This window comes from Panthera tigris, chromosome F2 (genome assembly GCF_018350195.1).
Source record: "Panthera tigris isolate Pti1 chromosome F2, P.tigris_Pti1_mat1.1, whole genome shotgun sequence".
NCBI classification, from domain to species: Eukaryota; Metazoa; Chordata; class Mammalia; order Carnivora; family Felidae; genus Panthera; species Panthera tigris.
Window position 1 is genome coordinate 17,001,898 of NC_056676.1, and position 12,406 is coordinate 17,014,303.

At 39.7% G+C, this 12,406-nt stretch overlaps 1 protein-coding gene across 2 annotated transcripts in view; it reads right to left on the minus strand.

Annotated features, from left to right (window-relative positions):
• The window catches only part of CRH (corticotropin releasing hormone), a 310,403-nt gene that overhangs the window by 122,463 nt on the left and 175,534 nt on the right, over positions 1-12,406 (minus strand). The gene's annotated exons all lie outside the window — the stretch shown is intronic.

A 12,406-nucleotide genomic window follows, 5' to 3' on the forward strand; every position in this document is an offset into this window, starting at 1 on the left:
ATAAATGGTGGGAAGGTAAGGCAGGCATCCAGGAAATAAGGGGGGGAAGGTAAGATACAATCCACAGAAATGAATCCAGGTCCCTCCTCATCTTTACCTCACATCGTATTCACATTTTAAAGTTTGATGAAAATTACTTCCACTGAGAGATCTGCCCCTACTGCCTTTAGCGCACCCAAGTCTTAACTTGGCCCTAAATTCTTTTACAGTCCTGTGTCTGGCCATTCCCCACCACACATCCCACCAAACTGCACAATTGTTTGTACACGCCATGTCTTCGCCCCTGCTGTTCCCTTCACCTAGAATAGCATCCTTCTTGTACCTTTCTCTGCCAGATAAACTCCTACTCTTTCTTCAAAACACAATGTAGCAAGTTAGCAATATCTAACAAAATGTTAAATATGCACTCCTTTTGATCCATCTACCCACTTCAGTAAATGTATGCTTGAGGTTTTCCTGCACAGGGCAAACGTTAGCTCTTCTAGAAAGTTCTTTCTGTACTCTGAGGCCAGGCCACAGGCTCGCCCATGTTTCAATAGCACAAAGAATACCCCTTTCATATATCGTTTATCCCACAAACATGTAACTATTTGTTTACAAGGTGTTCTCCTCATAGCAAACCTGAGCAGCTTATGAAATTTAAATTCATATGGGTAGACAGACAAAAATGTAAGAAAGCAAATAAATACATAAATAGTACTTTCAGATAAAAGCTGAAAAAGGTGGATAATGCGATCTCCAAATAAGGAATAAGAATCTCCCTTTTTACTTATTGTGCACTTATTGTGTATTGTTGACACATGTTTAAATCTAAATTCTCTTCTAAATGTCTGTACTATGCACTTTGATATTCTATGGTATGTTGCAGTCACACAGGTCCTGTCTGCTCAAGTGTGCTATCAGATTATAGCAGGCAAAAGCCAAATCCTATACGTCTTTTGCCTACCCCATGTCACCTAGCATAGGTAGAACAGCAGGATTTCAGTTACTACCTGGTTGGTCATAGAAATAAACTAAAGCACAGGTGCTAGTGACAAGATCCATGAATAAAGAGATCAAACCCATGAATCCAAAAATGGAAAATGCTCACTGTTAACTTCACTAGAGATCTGTGCCTGGCCCCTGACTAGCTCATTAAAAAACAACAAAAAACACTGAGGCTGTGGATCAGTATAACTCTAATATGTAATCTGAACTCACTGTCTATAAAGTGAATTTGTGACTTATAAGAATCTTTATTTTGAAGGAGTACAGAAACCTACAGGAAGTGAATCATGCATAGTCTCTGATTTCTATACACTCTATTTTCTGTTTTATGGCAGCCTCATAAGGGAATAACTGCTACCATTAGAAGAGAAAGGAAAAGGAAGAGAATCACACACATAATTAGTAAGAATGAACAGGCATGTCACATTGGGAAAAATTATCACAAAACATATATATATGGAGAGGCCCCTGGGTGGCTCAGTTGGTTGAGGGTCTGACTCTTGATATCAGCTCAGGACATATCTCACAGTTTTTGAAATTGAGCCCCATGTCAGGCTCCCACTGACATTCCTGCTGAGAGAATCCCTACTTGGGATTTTCTCTCTCTCTCTCTCTCTCTCTCTCTCTCTCTCTCCCTCCCTCCCTCCCTCCCTCCCTCCCTCCCTCCCTCTGCCCCTCTCCCCTGTTCATGCTCTCTCTCAAAATTAATAAATAAACTTAAAAGGACATATATATGGAATATTATTGCACATGTGCAAGATGGGAAAATTTTTTTAAAATCTGACATTAAGAAATGTTTTCAAGAATGTGGCCCATTGGAAAAAATAAAAGAATGTGGCTCACTGGGAACTCTCATCCATTGCTGGTAGAAGTGCAAATATATCCAGCTACAGTTGATTCTCATTATCGGGAGTAGTTATGTTCTATAAAGTTGCCACAAACACTGAATTAGCAAATGGTGAGCCCACTGCTCCTGGGGGAAGGAAAGGAATAGTTTCCTGCAAGTCTCTGGTCACAATGTTTTTGTCAACCAATCAATACATAAACTTGTTTTATGTGTGTTTCTGTTCAAAAACACCTTATTTAATATATATTGTTGATTCACCAACATTGAATTCATGGCTAATAGCACTATAGCTAATGCCTAAAGGAAACATCTAAAACACATATTTTCTCTGTAAGGCATATTATAGCTTTCTTGTGCTTAGGAATACTAGACAGTACTTCAGCACTGCATACACTTGGGGGCCATTTTAAATGGTGAAATCAATGAAAAGCACAAAAATATGAAAAACTTAGCACTAACAGACATATAAAGGACACTTGTTTATAGTAAGAGGGCTGAAGCAAGAAGGCAGTGTCACCTTATTTAGCCTCAGCTGGGAGTGTGCACACTGGCAACTCAAAATATTTTACCACTCTGCACCTGTCTGTAATTCACCATGAAAACAGCATGAGTATAGACTTTGGAGTTACAGATGAATTCTATCAAGTAGGAGAAATCATAAATGCAGACTCTGCAAATAAGATAAACTGTACTTTGGAAAAGAGTATTTATAATAATTATTATAAACCAATTTAATTATGAGCATGCACTGTAACCCAGCAATTTCCTCCTAGATGTAAACATTATAGAAATCGTGTAAAGGCACCTGGGTGGCTCAGTCAGTTGGGCATCTGAGTTTGATTCAGGTCATGATCTCATAGTTCATGGGTTCGAGCCCCGCATTGGGCTCTGTCTGTGCTGACAGCTCAGAAGCTGGAGGCTGCTTTGGATTCTGTGTCTCCCTCTCTCTCTGTCCCTCCCCTGCTCGCTCTCTCTCTCCTCTTAAAGATAAATAAACATTAAATTTTTTTAATAAATTAAAAATAAAAAATAAAAGAAATCCTTGTAAATGTTCAGCAGAAGATATATACAGATTTATTTGTAATACATCATTCATAATAGACACAAACTGAAAGCAACCTAAATACCCATCCTTAGTAGAATGGGTAAATATATTGTAGAACAGTTACATAACTGCAATACCATACAGCAATTTTTTTTAAACTACAATTGCATGCAACAATACAAATGACTGTCACTAGTGTAGAATGAAAGATAACATGCAAATGTAGTGTAGAATGAAAGAATACTCACTGCATGATCCCATTTTATAAAACATAGAGTTTTTAATACTTCATTTTTTGTTGAAGAATACAAACAGGTGTGATCCTATAAAGAAAAGCCAAATGGGGCACCTGGGTGGCTTCAGTCGGTTAAGTGTCCACCTCTTCATTCGGCTCAGCTCATGATCTCATGGTTAGTGAGAAGGAGCCCAACACTGAGCTTTTCGCTGAGAGCATGGAGCCTCCTCGGGTTTCTTTCTCTCTCCCTCTCCCCATGTGTGTTCGCTTGCATGTGTGCACTCTCTTTCTCTCTCTCTCAAAATAAATTAAAAAAAAACATTTTTGGGGGTGCCTGTGTGGTTCAGTCAGTTAAGTGTCTGACTTCAGCTCAGGTCATGATCTCACAGTTCTGAGTTGGAGCCTGGTGTCAGGCTCTGTGCTGACAGCTTGGAGCCTGGAGCCTGTGTCAGATTCTGTGCCTCTCTCTCTGCCCCTACCCCACTTACACGCACGCACGGCGCTGTCTCTCAAAAATAAGTAAACATTAAAAAAAATTCTCTCAAAAATAAATAAACGTTAAAAAAAGTTTTTTTTAATTTTTTTAATGTTTATTTTTGAGAGAGAGAGAGAAAGAAAGTGAGGGGCAGGGAGGGGTAGAGAGAGACACACACACAGAATCCGAAGCAGGCTCCAGGCTCTGAGTTGTCAGTACAGAGCCTGACATGGGGCTTGAACTCATGAGCCACAAGATCATGATCTGAGCCAAAGGCAGATGCTTAACCGGGGTGTTATGGCACCCCATAACATTAAAAAAATCTTTTAAACACATTTTTAAAAAGGCTTAACTGGGGTGTTATGGCACCCCATAACATTAAAAAAACCTTTTAAACACACTTTTAAAAAGGCAAAACTATTACAATTATTTGAACTATGCACATAGGTTTATATACATTGTTCTGCATATATGGTATACTTTATAATAAAAAGAAAATTTTAATGTTTTTTAGAAGGGTCAGAATGCTCCCCAAGTAAGATTTCTATATGAAATGGGCAAAGGAAGGCAAGCAAGACCTATCTGCAAAGAGGCTTTTTAGCTTTTCCCAATGATTACCACTTTAATAAGAGCATACATCAATTCATTTGCTTTTTCTTAATATTATATTTGAGTTGGAGGGCTTTATTTATCTCACAATTAAATAAGCAAAAGCTGTAATGAATACAATGTATTTACACCCATCCATGAAATGGAAGTAACCAAATGAGATTATATTGGTCAATCCAATAACTAAAACTGAGTTTTTTGGTTTAAACTAGCAGATGGGAATCATGAAGTTAGACAAAGCCATATCTGAGCCACAAAAGTTAATGCATAAAATCGTATCTGGTAGAAGTACCTAGAACCTTCTACATAGAAGTGTACTCGTGAGATCTCTAAGCACCTTGGAGAACAAATGCAAAAAGTTGAATTGTCTACGCAACATCAAAGCCACAAAGTGTAAAACAAAATAATCGTCACAGTAACCAACTTTTCTATAGAATGTATAACTTCTTTTTTGATCATGACATTCAGCAGATTCACCTTTCATCTATTAATCCAGAGTCCATCACTTGCCCTACACAGATGAGTGACCTTGAATTAATCATGTAACTTCTCAGGTGTCTAGTTTTCTCATCTTCAGTACATAGGGTGTGGGCCAGCAATCTCTAAATTGCTTTCCAGTACTAACACTGAAACTTGGAATGAAATGTTTTTATTTTGGGTTTTTTTTTAATGTTTATTTTTTAGAGAGAGATAGAGCATGAGCAGGGGACTGGCAGAGATACAGGGAGACACAGAGTCAGAAGCAGGCTCCAGGCTCTGAGCTGTCAGCACAGAGCCCGACACAGGGCTTGAACCCAGGAACTAAGAGATCATGAACTGAGCTGAAGTGGGATGCATAACTGACTGAGCCACCCAGGCGCCCCTCGAGTGAAATGTTTTTAAAGGAGAATCCTTCACCTTAATGCTCAACCTGCGTTGACCTGCATTTAAATGATAAATGACCTGACAACCAAAGAAAATAATATAATCAAAAGGCAATCGGGGGCACCTGGGTGTCAGTGGGTTAAGCTTGTGACTCTTGATTTCAGATCAGGTCTTGATCTCAGGGTTGTCAGTTCAAGCCCTGCACTGGGCTCTGCATTAGGCATGAAGCCTACTTTAAAAAAAAAAAAACAACAACAATCAGAATTGCAAAGGAATTATCATAATTTTAATCTCCCTTATGTAAATTGACCTAAAATGCAGGTTGTTATCAATAAATCCCTCAGCATGTAAAACAAGAACTCAGACCTTAGGGAACAAAAAGCAGGACATGATTAAATTGAAAGAAAACCACACATTTGATAGTACAATCACTCCACAAAGTTTCTGAAGGGCCCTTATCCAAGCTGTTTCTCACTGCCCCTTGTGACCTTCATAAAGTAATTCATTAGGCTTTGAGAAGTGCAGGTTGACATTTGTAATATGTGTTTCAGGTTATAATATGTTGCTAAATGTGAAAAAATAAAAGCAATGATCTTTAATTCAAATAGATCCATAAGCATATCCAATTGCCTGTTTTGCCTGCTATAACAGCTACAAGATTACGAGATTTTCACCTTGTACATAAAGCATTAGTAGGTGAGGGGCGCCTGGGTGGCTCAGGTCATGATTCACAGTTTGTGAGACTGAGCCCTGCGTAGGGCTCTGTGCTGGGGGCTCTGTGCTGGGGGCTCTGTGCTGGCGGCTCAGAGTCTGGAGGCTGCTTCGGGTTTAGTGTCTCCCTGTCTCTCTGCCCCTCCCCGCCCCCTGTGTCTCTCAAAAATGAATAAACATTAAACAAAAAAAAAGCATTAGTAAGTGATTAGGTCAGGAGCCTTGAACAGCCAAAATGGTTAACTCAATCACTTCCCTATTAGCACAGGTCTATGGGTCCTGGCCTTCAATTTTGGGTCTGGGTGAAGAGCTTATGCTTTTGAACTGCAATCTCTGTCCTCTGCTGCCAGTGGATCCAGCAAGTATGAAAACTGATTTTTTTAAGGGCTTTTGTGGAGACTGATGTTAAATCTGCTCTGCAGTTTTAATAAACAGTTAAAATTGAAGAGCAAATGATCTTATGAACATTTGGGACTTGTTGAAATCCTCTCTCTCCAAATTTGAAATTCTTCAGCACACTAAGCCCTACTCTGTCCCAGAAGTCAACTATCCTAGAAGAGTCCTGATGGGATTTTTTATTTCATTAAGAGGAAAAAAGATATTCCTAATCTTCCGTTGCAAGAATGATGCTCGCTAACATCTGCTGAGTGCTCACAGCGCTAGGCACTGTTAAATGGTTTACATGCATTATTTCTTTTAAAACTTGTAACAAGTCCAAGTAGCTAATACTGTCATGATCCTCACTTTGTGGATACGGACATGAAGGACTGAGAGATAAGTAATTTGCCCAGGATCACATAGGAAGTACTGGGTCTAGGAATGGAACCCTGGAATCCAGACACAGTGCTGCAATGCATTTCTTTTCAAAAACATCTCTATACATTGTTGTCACATTCTTCCTTCCAGTACTGTATCATAGTAAACACCGTTTAGGTTACCTTCACAGCCCCGGTAACCCTCTTCTTCTGAGAACTGCCTACACACACACACACACACACACACACACACAGGCAGACAGAATCTTGCCAACACGCACCTACTATGTTACTTCACCTTTTTTATCAGAGCTGATTGAATCATGAGTGGACACCTGACCTAGGTTGGGCCAGTCAGAATCTCTCTCTCAAGAATTTAAACTGAAAGCGCTAGTGTGGAAGCATTAGGAGCTGTCAAGTTAATGGCCAAATTCTCTAGTGGTCAAGTTGGTGAGGTTCCCAGAGCTGCCTGGTTTAGCCCCTTTCTGTGTCCTTATTCAGTCTTCCTAGAATGCCATGAAGTTTCTTCTCATGAATCCAGGTTGCACAAGAGTGGTAACTAAGACATAGTCATTTTCAAGCATCTACTATGTGACAGGCACATAGATAGAAACTTAGTGGGTGGAAATAATGAAGCAACAGAAAGAGAAATAAACTGATCCCATTTACAATTGCACCAAGAACCATAAAATACCTAGGAATAAACCTAACCAAAGATGTAAAAGATCTGTATGCTGAAAACTATAGAAAGCTTATGAAGGAAATTGAAGAAGGAACATGAAGGAATTGAAGAACACAAAGAAATAGAAAAATATTCCATGCTCATGGATTGGAAGACTAAATATTGTTAAAATGTCAGTACTACCCAAAGCAATCTAAAACATTCAATGCAATCCCAATCAAAATTTCACCAGCATTCTTCTCAAAGCTAGAACAAATTATCTTAAAGGTTGTATGGAACCACAAAAGACCCCAAATAACCAAAGTAATACTGAAGAAGAAAACCAAAGCGGGAGGCATCACAATCCTAGACTTGGCCTCTACTACAAAGCTGTAATAATCAAGATAGTATAGTATTGGCACAAAAATAGACACATAGATCAATGGAATAGAATAGGGAACCTGGGATTGGACCCACAAATGTATGGCCAACTACTCTTTGACAAAGCAGGACAAATGGAAAAAAGACAGTCTCTTTGGCAAATGGTGGAGAACTGGACAGCAACATGCAGAAGAATAAAACTGGACCACTTTCACACACAAAAATAAACTCAAAATAGATGAAAGACCTAAATGTGAGACAGGAAACCATCAAATCCCTAGGAGAGAAAACAACAACAACCTCTTTGACCTCAGCCGCAGCAACTTCTTACTCGATATTTGTCTGAAGGCAGGGGAAATAAAAGCAAAAATGAACTATTGGGACCTCATCAAGATAAAAAGCATTTGCACGGCAAAGGAAACAATCAACAAAACTAAAAGTCAACCGACAGAACAGGAAAAGATATTTGCAAATGACATATCGGATAAAGGGTTAGTATCCAAAATCTATAAAGAACTCACCAAATTCCACACCCAAAAAACAAATAATCCAGTGAAGAAATGGGCAGAAGACATGAATAGACACTCTTCTAAAGAAGACTTCCAGATGGCCAACAGACACATGAAACGATGCTCAACATTACTCATCATCAGGGAAATACAAACCAAAGCCACACTGAGATACCACATCACACCAGTCAGAGTGGCTAAAATGAACAAATCAGGAAACTATAGATGCTGGAGAGGATGTGGAGAAATGGGAACCCTCTTGCACTGTTGGTGGGAAGGCAAACTGGTGCAGCTGCTCTGGAAAACAGTGTGGAAGTTCCTCAAAAAATTAAAAATAGAACTACCCTATGACCCAGCAATAGCACTGCTAGGAATTTATCCAAGGGATACAGGAGTGCTGACACATAGAGGCACATGTACCCCAATGTTTATAGCAGTGCTTTTATGGAAAGAGCCTAAATGTCCATCAACTGATGAATGGATAAAGGACATGTGGTTTATATATACAATGGAATACTACTTGGCAATGAGAAAGAATAAAATCATTCCATTTGCAGCAACATGGATGGAACTGGAGGGTATTATGCTAAGTGAAATAAGTCAGTCAGAGAAAGACAGATACCATATGTTTTCACTCATATGTGGATCCTGAGAAACTTAACAGAAGACCATGGGGGAAGGGAAGGGGGAAAAAAATAGTTACAGAGAGGGAGGGAGCAAACCATAAGAGACTCTTAAATACAGAGAACAAACTGAGGATTAATGGGGGATGGAGGAGAGGGGAAAGTGCGTGATGGGCATTGAGGAGGGCACTTGTTGGAATGAGCACTGGGTGTTGTATATAAGCCAATTTGACAATGAATTATATTAAAAAAAAGAAAAAAGAAACTTAGTGAGCGAGACATTAAAACTAAGCACACAAATAAATATATAGTTACCAGTTGTAAAAGGTGCCACAGCAAAAAAGTGTGGGTGCTCTTAAAGAGGGAATTACTTTTGTCATATGTAAAGCACTTAGCATAGGGCCTGGTTCCTAACGGGCTCTCAGTGTATGTATATTCTTTGGCCAAATTCTCTCTAAATAATAAATAATAGTTCTGGCACAACATCTTCCTGGTTGAGGCCCATATCCTGCCAAACTGTTCTAATTGAGTACTAATTTACTCCCTGTCTCTGGTTTTGGCTGCCAAATTATTATTCCCAAAATATCCTTTTATTATGCTGCCTATTTGTAACCCATGCCAAAGAATTTGGACTCTTTCCTGTAAGCCAGCTGTGAGGTCTCAGATGGGAGAAATGCAGGTAAGCAGTTTTCTTGGTTACCTGCCTCCCTCCCTTACTCCAAGGGAAAATAAAGGTGCTGCTACCATGGGGGTGAGAGGGCACATGAAGAATGAATGATAGGTAGGCCACTAAAGCACTCATAATTTCTATCAAATTAAATAAGCAGTCCAGCAATCCAATCTGCCCAGATAAATTTTAGCCAATGAGGGACAGAGGAGGAAAGGAGACAGTAGCTCTGAGGTAAACCCTTCATTCTTCAGCACTGGAAAGAGTGCTTTGATCACTCGGAGGAAATGTCTCTGGAGATGGTCAGTTCAATAAAAAAGTTCAACCATCTGTTCCATCTTCCTTGCCAGAGCTCCAGTGGATATCTGGGTGTTGGAGACATTGTCTTTGTGGAGCAGGGGGAGATTCAGTCCCCCAGGTGCTACTCTGCCATCTATTCTCTCCTCCTACTCCTCTCCCTTCTTCCCTTTCATCTCTTATTCCAATGCATGTTGTGACATTTAATGTGGCTACACAAGACAACAATCCAATGCACAGTATTATCCACAAGGACCTAGCTGATTTACAATGGGAATTATAGCTGTAGGAAATAGGGTTTATTCTGGAAAGAATAATGAAAGCATAAAAACTTTATTTTATGAATCATACTACCCTATGTGGAAAGCAAAGTAAACCTTATGGAAAACTCATTATATTCATAAAACCAAATCCAATCTGCCCCTGAAGGAGAGTGAGTTTGATGGAATACATTGCTTTTTCCAGGGAAACACTACGATGCCCATTAAATGGCAACTTTGAAATGACCTAGGACTTAGGAAAATTGCTTACAAACTAGCAATTACATGTAAACTTCCTTGCCTGCCAGCTTTTTTCTCCCTCCAATTTTAAAATATAAGTTAAAAGAGACCCTTAGAGAAAGTTCAGCAGATAAGGCAGAAGTAAAACAACATTTTCTACCTCCACAGTGCCAGCTGACCCAATCAATTTGTGCTGGGCACCTCTCAACCCGAGTCCAGGAACTTCTACTTTCCTGCTTATCATCACATGAATTCTGGCCAGGACAAAGGGTACTTGTCCGTGGAATTATTGGGTTTGAATCCCAGCTGTTGGGCCTGCCTGCCTCTCTCCTATCATTGATCCTCGCATTTCTCAGGAGGCCAAACGGAAAGGAGCTAATAAAATTCTCAGAGATGTTTTCTGGTTGATGATAATTTCAAAAGCCATTGTGCAAATTTTTCCCCCATCCTTGAAGTCCTGGGGGCATGAAAGAATAAAGTGGAAACTAACTTTTAGAAAGGATGAATGGTATTCAGAGCAGACTTCAGAATAAACTACATTTTTGAATCTGAGAGCAGGAACCATTTATTCAACATTTATTGGGCCAGGAACCTGACTTGGAGCTAAGTATTCAAAGGTTGATACCACAGGACTGACCGGGTGGCTCAGTTGGTTAAGTGTCCGACTTCAGCTCAGGTCATGATCTCATGGTTCATGAGTTTGAGCCTCACATTGGACTCTATGCTGACAGCTCAGAGCCTGGAGCCTGCTTTGGATTCTGTGTCTCCTTCTCTCTGCCCCTCCCCTGCTTGCGTGCTTGCTCTCTCTCTCTCTCTCTCTCTTTCAAAAATAAATAAACATTTAAAAAATTACAAAGGTCAATACTACATAGTATTTGTGCTTAGGGAACTCCTGCTCCAGTAGAAAGACAACCATTTTAAGTATTTTCAGGAACAATGCAGGTTTATATAAGACTGAAAAATATATTTGCTATTTTGATGCCTAGTAGCCACCACCCTTCTGATATTAGCATCCAATTTTGCCTCCTCCACTGGACTCAGTCTGGATGTAATAATTCAGTCATGGTATTATGTCCAAAACCAAACTAAGTCAACTGGACACCAATCTCACTGAAAATTATGTACAAGGTGCTATGGAACAACAAAAAAGGATTCATAACTCAGCCAGGAAAGATCAGGAAAGGCTTCATGAAGTAAGTGATGCTAGATTGGAGTCATGATGGCCAATCAAGAGTTAGGGAAACAGGGTCAAAAATAATGCACTAAAGAAAAGATACATGGGGAGAAAAAAGAACAGCACAATGGAGACAAACATGTATAATTTATTCCAATAAAATGTTTGAAAATAATACTAATGTTCAGGCCTCACCCTACACCTACTAAATAAAAATCTTTGTAACTGAGACCAGGCACTCGTCTTTTCTAAAAGGCTCCCAGATTAATTGCAGCTAGAGAACCAGCACACCAAACCATAAAAGACAAACACTTGTACCTACACAGTGGACCTTGTATTCTGGTCCCAGACTTCACTTTCCACTTATTTTTCCACCTCTTGGCCCTCTTACATTCTTTTAAACCAACAATACTAAATTTCTTATAGATATTCAAACATGTCATGCCTCCCTGACTATTTACACAGGCTCCTCCTTCCTCCAGCCTCCAAGAGGCTGCCCTTCTCCTGGTTGGGTATCTGGCAAGTTGTCATTCTTTATGGCCAGCTCAAAGCCTAACTTCCCTGGAAAGCCTTTCCTGACTCCACCGCAGATGGAGGAGCTTCTTCCTCTGTCTTTGCCCAACACCTATCCTTACCTCCACTGAAATGACCATCTTACGGTCTTATAACACTTTTCACATCTCCCTCCACATTAGACTCAGAGCAAGGATCTTGTCTTATTTTTGTATCTCTAGCCTAGTACATATGATTGCTACCCAACAAATATATGTGAAAATACAGCAGAGAGGAAGGAATCCACCTACCTCCTTCTTCTGATGGCTACTGGTATACTAGACACTATTTCTTCCACTCAAGTAAAAAGGCTTAAGGTCTTTAAAACTCCTTTTCAGAGCAGTCATGCAAGAAGAACCTTTGTTTAAATACGGAAATAACCAGCTACTCCTATTTCATTTTGATATCTTTGTAGAAATTCAAAGTTGAGGAGGTAGAACAGACTGTCTTGGGCCAGGTAATCTTTTCAATGTTTTATATAGCCACCCGTTGGTCTTTGCCAATGCTGAAAAAT